Source organism: Gopherus flavomarginatus, chromosome 4, assembly GCF_025201925.1.
Source record: "Gopherus flavomarginatus isolate rGopFla2 chromosome 4, rGopFla2.mat.asm, whole genome shotgun sequence".
Lineage (NCBI taxonomy): Eukaryota > Metazoa > Chordata > Testudines > Testudinidae > Gopherus > Gopherus flavomarginatus.
In genome coordinates, this window is record NC_066620.1 from 59,261,185 (window position 1) to 59,276,470 (window position 15,286).

General features: G+C 48.3%; 1 long non-coding RNA gene across 3 annotated transcripts; it reads left to right on the plus strand.

The window, feature by feature from the left end:
* LOC127048771 (uncharacterized) lies at positions 1 to 13,849 on the plus strand. 3 transcript variants are annotated; one of them, XR_007773768.1, is made up of 5 exons: positions 1 to 108; positions 626 to 851; positions 7,054 to 7,151; positions 11,057 to 11,179; positions 13,658 to 13,849. It is a non-coding gene; the product is annotated as an uncharacterized LOC127048771 (long non-coding RNA). The 3 variants fall into 3 exon arrangements; XR_007773769.1 differs by having other exon boundaries at positions 626 to 715; XR_007773770.1 differs by lacking the exon at positions 11,057 to 11,179.
* Positions 13,850 to 15,286: the final 1,437 nt, after the last annotated feature.

Sequence of the window (15,286 nt, forward strand, 5' to 3'; positions counted from 1 at the left end):
GAGCAGCTGCAGAGCCCGGCCTGACTCAGTGCTGTGCTGTGGCGTGGCTGGCTCCAGGCAGGTGGTGTGGCTGTAGTGCTGCCAGCCACCAGTGCTCCAGGTAGCACGGTAAGGGGGCAGGGAGCAGGGGGGACTGGATAGAAGGCAGGGGAGTTTGGGGTGTGGCGAGGGGTTGGGGTGGTCAGAGGGCAGGGAACGGGGGGTTGATTGGGGGCAGGGATCCCGGGGGGCAATCAGGAAGGGGGGGTTGGATGGGGTGGTAGGGGCAGTCAGGGTGGGGGTTCCAGGGGCAGTCAGGGGACAGGAAACGGGCCGTGTGTGGATGGGGCAGGAGTCCTGTGGGGGGCCATCAGAGGGTGAGAAGCAGGGTGGGGGGAATAGGGGCAGGGGCCGGGCTACGCCTGGTTGTTTGAGGAGGCACAGCCTCCCCTAACTGGTCCTCCATACAATTTCCAAAACCCGATGTGGCCCTCAGGCCAAAAAGTTTGCCCGCCCCTGCTCTAAAGGATCTTAAGCCTGTTAGGAGCATTTTAAGAGAAAGACAAGATCCCAACCCCCTTGCTTTGCTTGGATCTAATCTCACTTCTGCACAAGCCAGACAGAAAATTTACACATTTACCTTTAGAACTTTCTTCAGCATGGAAAGTGCAAGTGACTTGTGTGTGAAATCCTCCCAGTGCCAAACAAAGATTTCCCTGGCAGTCTGTCCACATAAGTAAGTTTTTCCCCCACCCCTGTCTAGGAACGTGCTTTCCTTTCTCTTCCAGGTCAGTTTCGTTTTCAAGCCCTGCACCATCTGCTGGCTGGCTTCTGCCTCATTACAGAGTCACATGTCAGCCGAACACCAGGAAGTCTGTTTATTTCAAATGTTTTTTATGGCTGGCTACAAATTTTAGCTACTTTGGACCAAGTGGGAAAGTGAATGTAAAAGCCGAAGGGCCCATGTAGAAACTGCTGTACCAGCAGTCACCTCTCTTTCAAAAGCCAGGGTCTGCAGGCAGCCTGGGAGCCCCTGCTGATCAGCACTACATGGGAAGTTTCAGAGTAGCAGCCTTGTTAGTCTGTATCCACAAAAAGAACAGGAGCACACTTGTGGCATCTTAGATGTGCAGGTGAACGAGTCACATCCACCAATATGATATATGCTATCATGTGCCAGCAATGCCCCTCTGCCCATTTCAACGGTCTTATCACTACAAAAGCTTTTTACTCCTGCTGATAATAGCTCATCTTAATTAATTAACCTCTTAGACTAACACAGCTGCTACTCTGAAACCTGTCATTTTACCATAGTATCTGAGTTCTTCTGCAACAACCCTCCGGCATAACATTGGGGCTTGGGTCTAGTACACTTCCCTGAAGATCCTACAATTTAATAGACTGGGGGTGGGATACCAGGAAATACCCTCCTCTGGAAGATCCCTGGGAGGGAAGGTGTCAGGAGGCAGGTAAAGCTATAAGCAATCCTACTTGCAAATTGCAAAAGGTAGGTAAGCAGGCAAGGTTAGAGTATGTGTAGTCTCTCCCCCCCCCCCGGGAAACCCTGTGTGACAGGATGGGGGAGAGGGGTGAGGTCATGAACAGCTTCACCTGAGGTTGTGGTGAAGGCTAGACCAATCAGCAACCTTGGTTATATTACATAGGTTCCCTAAATAACAACTGTACCTCAGAGCTGTACCAATTATAAATAATGAACCCGCAAATGAATACGGCACCTGGAACCCAAGAGGGACTCAGAGCATATTTATCGGTGGGCTACTGTCACAGGACAGCAGTGAGTAAGAGTAGCTCACTGAACAAACAAAACAAAGTTATTTTCTCTTGCCAGGATTTAAGTTTTTTGTAAATGAGCACAAGACACAATGGCCCCTCTCCATTCTCATCTTCACAGGGTGCAGTTAGAAAAACACCACCTTATGGTTTTCTGTCCAGGAGGGCTGACTATCCAGTCAGTGTTTCCTCAGGTCAAAGCCACTCATTAGCCAGCCACACACAAACACTCTCACTTTTCCTCCTCCTCCCATCTTGCAACTGTGCCCTGAAACTGAAATGAACAGCACTTGCATTGATTCCTCAGCTGTTTAATCCATGCTGATCTTGCCTTGGTTTGCTCAGGAAGCACTCAACAGGTTCACCCGAGCTCAAAGAGCAAGGCCCTTTTTCAACAGCAGCTTCTAAGATCTCTCTTTGTTTCCCTTTTCTGCGGGGGAATTTCCCATGCTTCTCCAACCCCAACTCTCTGCAAGTGTAGCAACACAAACTGCAACTGTCACGTTGTCATAAACAGATAGCTAAGGGTTAATGTCTCTTTCACCTGAAGCACCTGACCAGAGGACCAATCAGGAAACCGGATTTTTTCAACTTTGGGTGGAGGGAAGTTTGTGTCTGAGTCTTTGTCTGTCTGCCTGCTTTCTCTGAGCTTTGGAGAAGTAGTTTCTACTTTCTAGTCTTCTGTTTCTAAGTGTAAGGACAAAGAGATCAGCTAGTAAGTTATATGGTTTCTTTTCTTTGATATTTGCATGAATATAAGTGCTGGAGTGCTTTGATTTGTATTCTTTTTGAATAAGGCTGTTTATTCAATATTCTTTTAAGCAATCGACCCTGTATTGTATCATCTTAATACAGAGAGACCATTTGTATGTATTTTTCTTTCTTTTTATATAAAGCTTTCTTTTAAGACCTGTTGGAGTTTTCTTTACTTCAGGGAAATTGAGTCTGTACTCACCAGGGAATTGGTGGGAGGAAGAAATCAAGGGGAGATCTGTGTGTTGGATTGCTAGCCTGATTTGGCATTCCCTCTGGGGGAATAGGAAAGTACTTTTGTTTCCAGGACTGGGAACAGAGAGGGGGGGAAGGGAAAAAGGATTATTTCCCCTTTGTTGTGAGACTCAAGGGATTTGGGTCTTGGGGTCCCCAGGGAAGGTTTTTCAGAGGGACCAGAGTGCCCCAAAACACTCTAATTTTTTGGGTGGTGGCAGCAGGTACCAGGTCCAAGCTGGTAACTAAGCTTGGAGGTTTTCATGCTAACCCCCATATTTTGGACGCTAAGGTCCAAATCTGGGACTAAGGTTATGATATGGTGTAGCAGTGGTGGGATATAGACAGAATCCAGAAGCCAGTAGGAATATTATATTTTTCTCTTCTCTGCTAAGGGCTTTTTAGCAGAGAGAAACAGTTTGGTTTTAAAAGGGAACCAGAGAGAATTTTTTTTTCTGCTCTCTCTGGCAGTTTGTGGCTTGCATGTTAAGCGAGAAGCCATTAAGAGACTGTTGAGGGTCTTTTGTCACACAATAGCACTCCCATTGAGAGTCATTACCAGCACTATATGAATGCAAATAAAGTGGTTTTTCAGGTTTACTTAACATTGAAAATTAGCTAAAGGCACTGTTGCTAGGCAGACTTCAGGAGGCAACAGAGAACCTGCAGTTCAGAAGATAAACACCGGAGGGCACCCCAACACAAGAAAACAGGAACCATGACTTCTAAGGCAAAAATTGAGGCCGAAGAACAAATCAAAGAAGCTGAACACAGGCGAGAGATGGAGATGAAAGAAAAGGAAGAAAGCGTGAAACTGGCAGCCTTCCAAAGAGAACAGGCAGCCCAAGAGGCAGCACACAAAAGAAAACTAGAAGAAGAAGAGGTGGCCTACCGAAGGAAACAAGCAGAAGAAGAGTTGGCCCACCGCCGAGAAATGGAAAAACAACAAAAAGAGAATGAAGAGAAGGAAAAACAGAGAAAACATGAACTGGAGTTGGCAAAAGCTGGGCTGCATGTGCCAGCCAACCCTAACAACCCGGCGCCCATTATTGCTCCACAGCACAGGAAATTTCCCACCTACAAGGCAGGTGATGACACCGAGGCCTTCTTGGAAAATTTTGAAAGAGCCTGTCTTGGGTACAGCATTCCCGAAGACCAGTACATGGTAGAATTGAGGTCACAGCTCAGTGGACCTTTAGCAGAGGTGGCAGCTGAAATGCCTAAGCAGCAAATGAATGACTAAAAACTTTTTCAAACCAAGGCCAGATACAGAATGGGAATAACCCCAGATCATGCCCGACGGCGTTTCAGAACCCAAAAGTGAAAACCAAAGGTGTCATTTCCCAAACACGCCTACTACATTGCAAAAAACTATGAGGCCTGGATAACAGGAAACAACATTCAAACCTTGGAAGAACTGCACCTCCTCATACAAATGGAGCAGTTCTTGGATGGTGTTCCTGAAGACATCACACGGTACATACAAGATGGAAATCCCAAAAATATCGCTGAGGCGGGGGAGATTGGAGCCAAATGGATGGAACTAGCAAAAAGCAAGAAAGCTACTGTCAAGGGGAACGATTACCCCAGGGGGCACACAGACCATAAACCCTACAACCGAGGACAGCCAAAGACCCCACATACCACCCAAGTAAAGCCACAGATACCCTACCCTTCAACCTCACCAGTCTCCAGTAACTCACCTCGGCCCAGTGACCCATCAGATGGAAGATGCTTTAAGTGTAATGAACTGGGACATATCAAGGCCAACTGTCCCAAGAACACCATGCGAGTGCAATTCATTACACCACCATCACCCCAAAGATCCCCAGGCCCGGATGCCTCTCAAATACCCTTGGAGCGAAGGGAAAATTTGAGAGTGGGCGGAAAGAAGGTTACTGCATGGAGAGACACGGGGGCACAAGTGTCAGCTATCCACCAATCCTTCGTTGACCCCAAATTCATCAACCCAAAGGCCAAAGTTACAATTTACCCCTTCATGTCACAAGCTGTAGACTTGCCTACAGCTCAACTGCCTGTCCAGTACAAAGGCTGGTCAGGAATGTGGACTTTTGCAGTCTATGACAATTATCCTATCCCCATGCTACTGGGGGAAGACTTGGCCAACCAGGTGAGGCGGGCCAAGAGAGTGGGAATGGTTACACGTAGCCAAACCAGGCAAGCTTCCAGACCCATTCCTGTTCCTGAGCCGTCCACAGAGGCCCCGTCTGTGTTACCAGAGACCCAGACAGAGGTAGTGGATCCAGATTCCATGCCAACCACTGAAACAGCCACAGCACCTCCAGTCCCAGGCCCGGAACTGGAACAGCAACCAGCACCAGTGATTGCAACCCCATCTTCAAACTCAACGCCAGTGGGCGCCAGCGAGCCACAACTGGCAGAAGCAACAGACAGCCATACCCAAAAGGCTCAGCCAGAGCCTGAAATACCCTCAGGTGCACCAGCGGAGAGCGGTTCACCAGCAACGGAAACAACCCCATCACCTACATCGCTTCCAGAGGGACCAAGCCCAAGTCCACAGTCTGAGGAAGAACTGGTGACCCCAGCCTCAAGGGAACAGTTCCAGACTGAGCAGGAAGCAGATAACAGCCTTCAGAAAGCGTGGGCGGCGGCACGGAGCACCCCACCGCCTCTCAGCTCTTCTAATCGATCCCGGTTTGTTATAGACCAAGGACTTTTATACAAGGAAATTCTTTCTGGTGGACACCGGGAAAAATGGCAGCCGCAAAAACAGTTGGTGGTTCCAACTAAGTACCGGGGGAAGCTCTTAAGCTTAGCCCATGATCATCCCAGTGGCCATGCTGGGGTGAACAGAACCAAGGACCGGTTGGGGAAGTCCTTCCACTGGGAGGGGATGGGCAAGGACGTTGCCAAGTATGTCCGGTCTTGTGAGGTATGCCAAAGAGTGGGAAAGCCTCAAGACCAGGTCAAGGCCCCTCTCCAGCCACTCCCCATAATTGAGGTCCCATTTCAGCGAGTAGCTGTGGATATTCTGGGCCCTTTCCCAAAAAAGACGCCCAGAGGAAAGCAGTACGTACTGACTTTAGTGGACTTTGCTACCCGATGGCCGGAAGCAGTAGCTCTAGGCAACACCAGGGCTAACACTGTGTGCCTGGCCCTAACAGACATCTTTGCCAGGGTAGGTTGGCCCTCAGACATCCTTACAGATTCAGGGTCTAATTTCCTGGCAGGGACCATGGAAAAACTGTGGGAAACTCATGGGGTGAATCACTTGGTTGCCACCCCGTACCACCATCAAACCAATGGCCTGGTGGAAAGGTTCAATGAAACTTTGGGGGCCATGATACGAAAATTCATCAACGAATTCTCCAATAATTGGGACCTAGTGTTGCAGCAGTTGCTGTTTGCCTACAGGGCTGTACCACATCCCAGTTTAGGGTTTTCACCATTTGAACTTGTGTATGGTCACGAGGTTAAGGGGCCATTACAGTTGGTGAAGGAGCAATGGGAGGGGTTTACGCCTTCTCCAGGAACTAACATTCTGGACTTTGTAAGCAACCTACAAAGCACCCTCCGACACTCTTTAGCCCTTGCTAGAGAGAACCTAAAGGATGCTCAAGAAGAGCAAAAGGCCTGGTATGACAGACATGCCAGAGAACGTTCCTTCACGGTAGGAGACCAGGGAGCAGTTTATGCTACTACACAGGCAACCTGAGCAGAATCAGCGTCTGTTAGCTGGGCCAATCTCTTTAGCATATACATTGTTCTGCCATGGCAGAGTCATTCAGGGTTAACTTTGCTTTTAATTGAACTGGGGCCAGTCTGACTCAGTGCACTGAGGAATACAGTTATACATAAAGTTCATTAATCAGAATTCATCAGTTGTACACAGATGCCCCAAACCATCACAATACCCATATAAGCTAGGGCACTACTGATACAAAATGGGCACAAACGGAAAACTAGCTGCAGGCTATTGGTTTGTTTCTAGGAGAAAAGTTAATGGTCTTAGCCCAATTCCTGTTGAACAGGTATCAAGATTACAAAACTCTTCTGTGTCACCAAGAAAGCTGAGACAAAGAAGCACAGAAATGGTTACTCACGCTGTGCAGTAACTACAGTTCTTTGAGATGTACCCCCCACCCCCACCCCCATGGGTGCATCATTCTAGGAGCGCTTGTATGACTTGTGCCTTTGATCAGAGATTTCTCATAGCAGTGTCTGTTCTGCCCATGCACGTTACTCAGTCTTGTGCCCCATAGCATTGCTATATAGCACTGCATGGGTTAACTGCCCTCACTTCCTTCTCTACAGCAAAGCCCTATAGCAGAGACATCCAAAGGAGAGGAGAAGGACAGTGGTTAGTGGAGCATCGATGAGGATTCATCAAAGAACCATAGTTACCACACAGGGTGAGTAGCCCCTTCTTCGAATAGTGTCCCTGTGAGTGCTCCACTCTAGGTGACTACTGATCAGTTCCTTCTAAGGTGGAGGGGGCTTTAGAGTTGAGTCCAGTGTGGAAGAAAGTACAGCCAAGCAGAACACAGTATTGGAAGCAGAGTCATGAGTTACTGCATAATGTTCAAATGTGTGTACAGAAGCCCAAGTTGCAGCTGTACATATTTCAATGCTGGGAACACTTCTGAGAAAGGCTGTAGAGATGGAAATGGACCTCGCAGAATGAGTTCATAAGTCCAAAGGTGCTTGAATGGACAGTGGATAGGGCGTGGGGGGCGGAGAGACAGGGTGGAGTGAGGGCAGAGGCTTCAGCAGTGTTACTGAGCATGCTCAGTACAAGCCAAGCAGCAAATCTGGGGGGAGGGCCAACCCTGCCCGCTGCCCAACGTGTCCACTCTGATTACAATATTCGTAGCAAAAACTAAGGCAGTCGGACAGTGACTTGGAAAGTCTTTGTTTAGAGATTGCAGAACTTTTTGCTCTATTTGCGAGCAAGAGAAACAATTTGGGAGTCTTTCTGAAGAGTTTAGTCCTATCAAAGATAGAAAACAGGGATCTCCTGATGTCAAGGGTGTGTAACAGTGCCTCTTGTCTTTGGAGGTGAGATTTAGGATGGAAAATTGGTAGGTGAATGGGTTAGTTAATATAGAATTCATAGGAAATTTTTGTTAGAAATTTGGGGCGTGATCATAACATGACCTTATCCTTAAAAATACTGCAAAAAGGGGATATGCCATAAGGGCCCCTATTTCCCCAACCTGTCACATCAATGTAATGGCTATCAGGAATGTTGTTTTCATTGATAAAGGGAGCAAATTGTGGTCTTGTAAGGCATTTAACAACCAGATTGAGGTCCACAATTGGCATATGACACTTGATTGGCAGAAAGAGATTTCCAAGCCCCCTTGAAGAACCTCGCTGTTGTTGGGTGAGCAAAAACAGAATAACTATTGGAGCATGCAAAGCCATGATGGCTGCTACATGGACTCTAATGGAGTTCAACAACAGCCCTGAACTTTAGAGTGATAGAATACATTCCAGTATATCTGACAGCGATGAGGTTGTCAGTAGAGTGTTTGAGATCACACCAACAGACAAATCTTGTCCATTTTTGAGAGTATGTATAGTGAAAAAATGATTACTAACTCTCTTGTAACTGTTGTTCTTCAGGATTTGTTGCTTATGTCCATTCCAGTCAGCTGTGTGCACATGCTGTATACATGGCAACCAGAAAAGTTTTTCCCTAGCAGCTACCCATCGGGTCGGTCTGGGCACCCCCTGGGGTTGTGCCTTCATGGTGCTCAGTATAGGGTCCTGCTGACCCGACACTCCCTCAGTTCCTTCTTGCCCGCTACTCTGACAGAGGGGTAAGGAGGGTGGGTATTGGAATGCACATGAGCAACCCATCTTGAAGAACAGTTACAAGGTTAGTAACCATTTTTTATTCAAGTGATTGCTCATTTCAGTTCCAATCAGGTGATTCCCAAGCCTAAGCTTTGGAGGCGGGGTCAGAACTTAAATGTTCGCTGTCTGGAGCACTGCTCTACCAAAGACTGCATCATCTCTGGCCTGCGGGGTAATTGCATAATGTGATGTGAAAGTATGAGTGGAGGACCACGTTGCTGCTCTACATATTTCCTGGGTTGGAACATGTGCCAGGAATGCTGTTGACGAAGCCTCGGTTTTTTGGGGAGGGCTCCTGGTAGCCCTGGCGCTTGTGTTGGTTGGCTGCATCCACAACTAGGGAGTCTGGCGGGGGGTAGGTATACAAATGTTCATATCCCTTGGAAGGTACGAAGTACCACCTCTCGTTCCTCTTTGCCATGGGGGGAAAGGAGGCTGGGGTCTGCCATGATGTCTTGTTGGTATCACTGATGGTCTTGATCGGTGGCAAGGCATTGCAGGCAGGCCCCTGGAGGGGGTGAGGATGTCCACCTTGGGGTCAGCATCCTCCACCACTTCCTTCACCTGGATGCCCAGGTTCTGTGCCACTTGTTGCAGCAATTGCTGCAAGACCCTGCTATCTTCCAAGGCCGGGGCCATTGATGTGCCTGCCACCGCCTTGTCCGGGGAGGACAAAAATGAGAACCCCGCAGGTAGTAGGCTCTGCTCACTACCCTTGGTCCAAGGCAGTCTCGCAGTGCCCGATACCCTCGTGTTGTGAGCACCGGGAGGAATGGTGCAGACACTGCAGGTGGGCCGGAGCCGCCGGTACTGTGGATATTGCAGACATCAGTGCCAAGAATATTATGGACATTGGTGTCGAAAGCATCTGCGCTGAGGGTGCCGCTGGTGCCAATACCTCAGGTGTTGGAGCCCCAACTGCAGACTGGGTCATTGCTAATGCTGATACTCTTTGGGCTGCCACTTTTTGTGGCTGCACAAAGGACGCCGAGGCCACCAACACTGATCTGGAGTGCAACCCCTGGCTCTGTCCCTGGGTCTGGTGAAATGACCAGGGTGTCCAGAAAGGCCACTGGTCCGGGCCTGCCACTGACCCAGTCACGGCGTGGGGTAGGGCTGGCAGTCACAGGGAGCTGGACTTCCTGCTGCTGCTGGAGAATACAAGTCCTTCTCCGATGACTCCGAATAGGATGACCGTGGGGGAGGGGTGCTCAGAGGTGCTGGTGATCAGTGCTGTGGGTGGGGCACCAGTGCAGCTCCCCCATGTGGGCGGCCCGTGCTGGGGAATGATGTGCAGGTGACGAGGAGGGCCGCGCCATCATTGCTGGCTTGCCCCTTGATGGTACCAGTGGATGAATCAGCACCGGAGACTTGTCATGCCTCGGGAAGGAAGATGGCAGTGTAAGCTTCAGCAAGTCATAAGCAGCCTCAAATGCCTCTGGCATGGAGGGCAACTGCAGCTCTTGGCTTTGTCGGGCCAGAGCGCGGTGGGGGTCTGGACTCCACGGAGCCTCCAAGGGGGCAGGAGTCGACACGACCCTGGTAGGCAATGGGGCAGAGGCATGGCCCGACTCGGGTCTCATGGCAACAGGCTCTTTAGGGTTGGCCAAGGGAGAGTGGCCCCTCTCCAGCCTCCTTTTCTTCTGGGGCACCGGGGATCGAGACTGGTGCCTCCCTGTGGCCTGCATCTTGTTGACAGAGCTGTGGCAGTGCCGAGAGTCTGTAGAGGAGTCCTTCTCGGCACCAGCTCATGTGCCACCTGTGCACTTCACACCAAGGAGGAGGTGCTCAGAGTTGGCCCTGTTGAGCCAGGGTCCAATTGCAGACAGCTTGTGGCCTCCATCAGGAGGATCTTAAGGTGCTGCTCCTGGTCTTTAAGGGTTCTCCAGCAAAACCCCCTGCAGATCCTGCGGCACTCCTTCAGGTGGCTCTCCCCTAAACACTTCAGACACAAAGTGTGCAGTTTCACTCCTGGGCATACACTTGCCACAGTACTTGCAGGCTTTAAACCCAGGGGATCGCAGCATGCCCTGCTGCTGGGAAAGCATTGCGGGGAGTAGTGGGGGGGGAACCCCAAAGAAAACTTACAGAACTAATCTACCACTAAATAACCACTACAGCTACAACTAACTATTTAACAACTATATACACATAGATAGGACACTGCCAAAACATGCTTGCTGAGGCAAGAGCCAAAGGCATTCTGGCTAACCGTCACTGGCGGAAAGAAGGAACTAAGGGTGTGGCAGGTCAGCAGGCCCTATACTGAGTGCCATGAAGGTTTGACCCCAGAGGACTCCCAGGCCAACCCGACAGATACTACAAGGGGAAAAATTTTCCCTCTGCCATGCATGCGGCACACGGACACCTGATTGGAACTCACATGAGCAATCACTCCAAGAAGAATAGACGATTTTCTGCTGTGTTACAATATTCTTTTTACTCTTCTGAGCAGATTGGCTCATGGGATGAGAAACATCGACCAGCCACGATTTGAGATAAAGAACTCTGAGACTGGGGTGAAGAATCTTCCTGCCTTCCTGGGACAGTAGATGTGGAATGGCCTGGAGAGTGATCAGTGAGTAAACAGCGAGCTGTATCAGCTAAGGAAACCATATTTATCTGGGCCAGGTCAGAAGTATTAGGATGACTCCAGCTTTGTCCTTCAGAGACTCCTGAAAAGGGCCTCTAGTCTATAGGATAAAAAGGAGAACCCTGTACTAATATTTGGAAGACCAAGGCAAGGTTTTCATCAGAATCCTCTTCCTCCAATTCACTGTGAAATGGTGAAGCACCAGAAGAAAATGGAGGTGAAGTTGTCAGTCCTGGGCAAATTTCCAGAGCTCTTAATGTTTCCATTACTGAAAATGCATTGGAGCCAAGCAGTGGTGAGCCGGACATCTCAGATACAGTCAGGTCTCAGGGAAAACAAAACTCTTGCAGTACGGAGCATGCTGTCAGTACCAAGTCCATGCCATGCACCAAAGTGATAGTGGTTGAGGGAGCTGATAGTATCGTGATTCTTGGCTGCTCTGAGGGAAGTGCAGTTGGAGCCTGAGTGGGCTTCTTCAGTACCAAGTGAACAGAGGAAGAGCTCTTCTTGTCTCCTTGGTCCACCGATATTATCAAGGATCCCCCAGCCTCAGACTTTGCAGTCTTTCAGTTTAGTGGTGCCCTCATGGGTACTGGACTGGAGAACAGAAGGTGCTAAAGTTTCTGGGGTTACTGGAGACCGTAATTTTTTTTTTTAAGATAGATTCTCTATCTCGAGCACTCGAGGGGCCATCTTTGGAAGTTTTATGAAAGGAATCTTGGCTCTCCCTCTCGGGCCTTCGAAGAGTGCATCTTGGAGACAGTGGAAGCAGCAGACTTACTCAGAGTCCAGTGTACAGGGGTGGGTCCCCTGGGCTGGGTCAGAAGCTGGGTGCAGTGAACTCTCTATCATGAATGGACAAAGTCTGATCTCCCTGTTTTTTGGCTCTAGATTTCAACACCAGACAAAAGTTACACTTCGAGGCAACGTGAGACTCCCTGAAGCAATGGATGCATCAGCAGTATCCATTGCTCACCAGGATTGCCTCCCAGCACAACAGACAATGTTTGAAACCAGGAGAACCGAGCATAAGATCGTTCTAGTTCACTGGGGGGTTATCTATAGCTATCACACACAATTTTATTTCCCCCCCCCAGAGTAGGAATCTTAAGACTGCTATTACTTACTAATTACTGCCTAATGCTAAGAACTACTATAAAAAGTACTAGAATAAAGACTAGGGCACAGTTGAGGTAAAACAACATGGACAAATGCCAGAGGTCCACTTCAGGCTGAGGCACCTGAAAAGAAGTGAGGGCAGTTTGCCCATGTAGTGCTACATAACAATGGCACGGGGCACATGACTGAGTAACATGCATGCGCGGGCTAAATGGACACTGCAATGAGAAATCTCCAATCAAAGGCACAGGAGGCTCAGGCACACCTAGAGTGGAGCTCCCCTGGGGATCCTACTTGAAGAAGACAAGAGTTAATCACTTCCTCTTTGTAGCTGCTTTCTCATTCCAGGCTGAAGCAGCGCACTGTGTGTGAGAGCCAAAAGGCACAGGCCAGCTGCTCAGAGTTTCAGAGTAGCAAACACACTCATTTCCTGGTATCCCTGAGAATCACAGCAGTTGTGGTAAATCACCCAACAGAATCCCACCCACTCCGTACATTAGTGGCCTTAAATAGATCCTACATTGGATTGGGAGCCAGTGCAGGCACAGGAACCATCAGGTTGAGGCGGTCTCACATCTCATGTTAGCAGTGAATACCTCTTTGGTGTTAACTCTACCTACTGTATAGAACATTGTTACCTCCAGGCATGGATGATTGCAAATATGCATCCACTCTCTACAACACATTCAAAACTCCACTGGCCTAGAAAGTTAAGAGCCAATCAACTTGAATGGTAATTTAGCCATCTGAGGGAAGCTTCATTAACAGAGCTTTTGAGTATGAATTACATGAAAAAAGTGAGCATACTGATTTTTGTGCTCCACTAGGCAAAAGCTTCTGAACTAATAGCCACTATTTCTCTGCCCAATCCTGTTTTCATGTCACTCAGGGCAACTTACTTTTCCTAGCTTCCCTTAAATCAGCAAGTTTAAACAGAGTTAAAATTAATTTTTTTTCCCTCCTGCAATTCAAAGAGAGAAACAAAAGCTATTCCCAGTACATGCTCTGTTTTAAAGGCACATTGTAGTCTGACTTACTCTTATAGTTACAGATTTGCAGGAAGTTATCTTAGACTTACTGGGAGTTCTCTCATAGGACAGAAAGGCTGTTATGTGGGATTATGGATACAGTGTAAAGCACCTGCTCCAATTCTTTCCCTTAAAGGAATCAGGTGCATATGAACCTCTTTCCTTTCTGTCTCCTATGTTAATTTTCAATGCTTAGATAGAGGAACAAAAAACATTGGCTTATAAGTAATTCTTGGGGAGCTGTAAATTCCTTATATTTTTTGAACACACATTGAAAACTTTATTGAATTAAAATGCCATGATTTTCCATCCATAGATCTATAGCATGCTGTTTCCTAACCCTCCCAGACAAGACAGTCATGTTTTGACAAAGATGAAGCTTAGTTGTTATTGTAGTCCCAGACCTGAAGAGCTCCGTGTAAGCTTGTCTCTCTCACCAACAGAAGTTGGTCCAGAAAAAAGGTATTACCTCACGCACCTTGGTGCTCTGAAGATGAATCTTTGCAATTCTAATTAAGATACCTAATAAAGTTTTAGCTTGGGATTGAAAGAATACAAAATATTTTGTTGGTCATTAACATTTAAAATCAAGTGGCAAATTTTTGTCTTTGTTAATCACTAATGAGTTGTAGAAGTGAGATTTTCCATTCAATCTACTGGCACAGGGACAAAACGCTAATCATATATTGTCCCCAACAGGCTGCAGCCACACAATACATATATACTACCTGTATATCTACAAAACAAAAAAGTAAGGCGAAGGATAGCTCAGTGGTTTGAGCATTGGCCTGCTAAACCTAGGGTTGTGAGTTCAGCCCTTAAGGGGGCCACCTAGGGATCTGGGGCAAAATCAGTACTTGATCCTGCTAGTGACAGCAGGGGACTGGATTCAATGAGATTGGTATATCTCTATTTGTTATATGATTCAAATCAATATAGTACTTTTCACTTCAATACAGGCAAATGTCTACCAAAAGCATTTTAAACTAGCAAAATAAGTCAAAAACATTGTAAAAAATAATTTGTCAGGGTGGCACGGGCATGGTGAATTGCCACCCTCGCTGAGCTGTGGCTGGGCTGAGTACCTGGAGAGCATGGCTGCAGAGGCTGCCTGGGAAGATGGGCAGCCCTGTCCAGTGCAGCGTACATTCCTAACTCCGGACTGCCCCCCTTGCACCCAGTCCCCCACCTAGGTACTACCCCTCAGCAACTTCATTCAGCACCCCCAAGGACTTCCCCCACAGGATTCAACCCCTCCATCAGACTGCCCCCAGCTAGAGTCCCCTGTGCACTGCCTGCACCCTGCAGTGCCTCCCCATGCTCATTGGCCTCCTACCTTGGCTGCAGGAATTTCAACAATACAGCATGTCCTGCCCACCACAGTCCTAGTGCCAGGGAACCTGCTCCAGCTTGGGTCACTGGACCTGCAATTTTGCACGGTGGGGCGCTAGGCACCCTGCCCACCTCCTGATGCTGCTGGGCCCAATCCTGCTAGGGGGCACTGATGCCATGGGCCAGCCCTGATCCTGTACTGCCCCATGCCCCCCCCCACTCCGCATCCTGGGCCGGTGCCCTTCCCACTCCATCCTAGTTACAGCCGTGAGGATGTCACATGGGCCATACATGTGTGCTGACTGGGCTGCAAGCAGCATGTACACTGAGAACCACTGTGCTAAACCATGAGTAATCCTTGGCTGTGCTCTTATTGAGATGTTGAACCATTTTTTGTTATCTCATATTGTGGAACTGCAGTCATTTGCTTAATTGACTGATCCTGTGCTAAACTGAATTTTGCAAATAATCAAAGGTAAAAAAAACAAAAGACTGGTGGGAGACAATTCAGGACCACACACATTTTATTGTACTGTAACACCAAAAGGACACAGAGTACTGCAGAGAATCACTCCAATGGTGATTTTTGGGCTCATGAAGAGCTGACTCACTT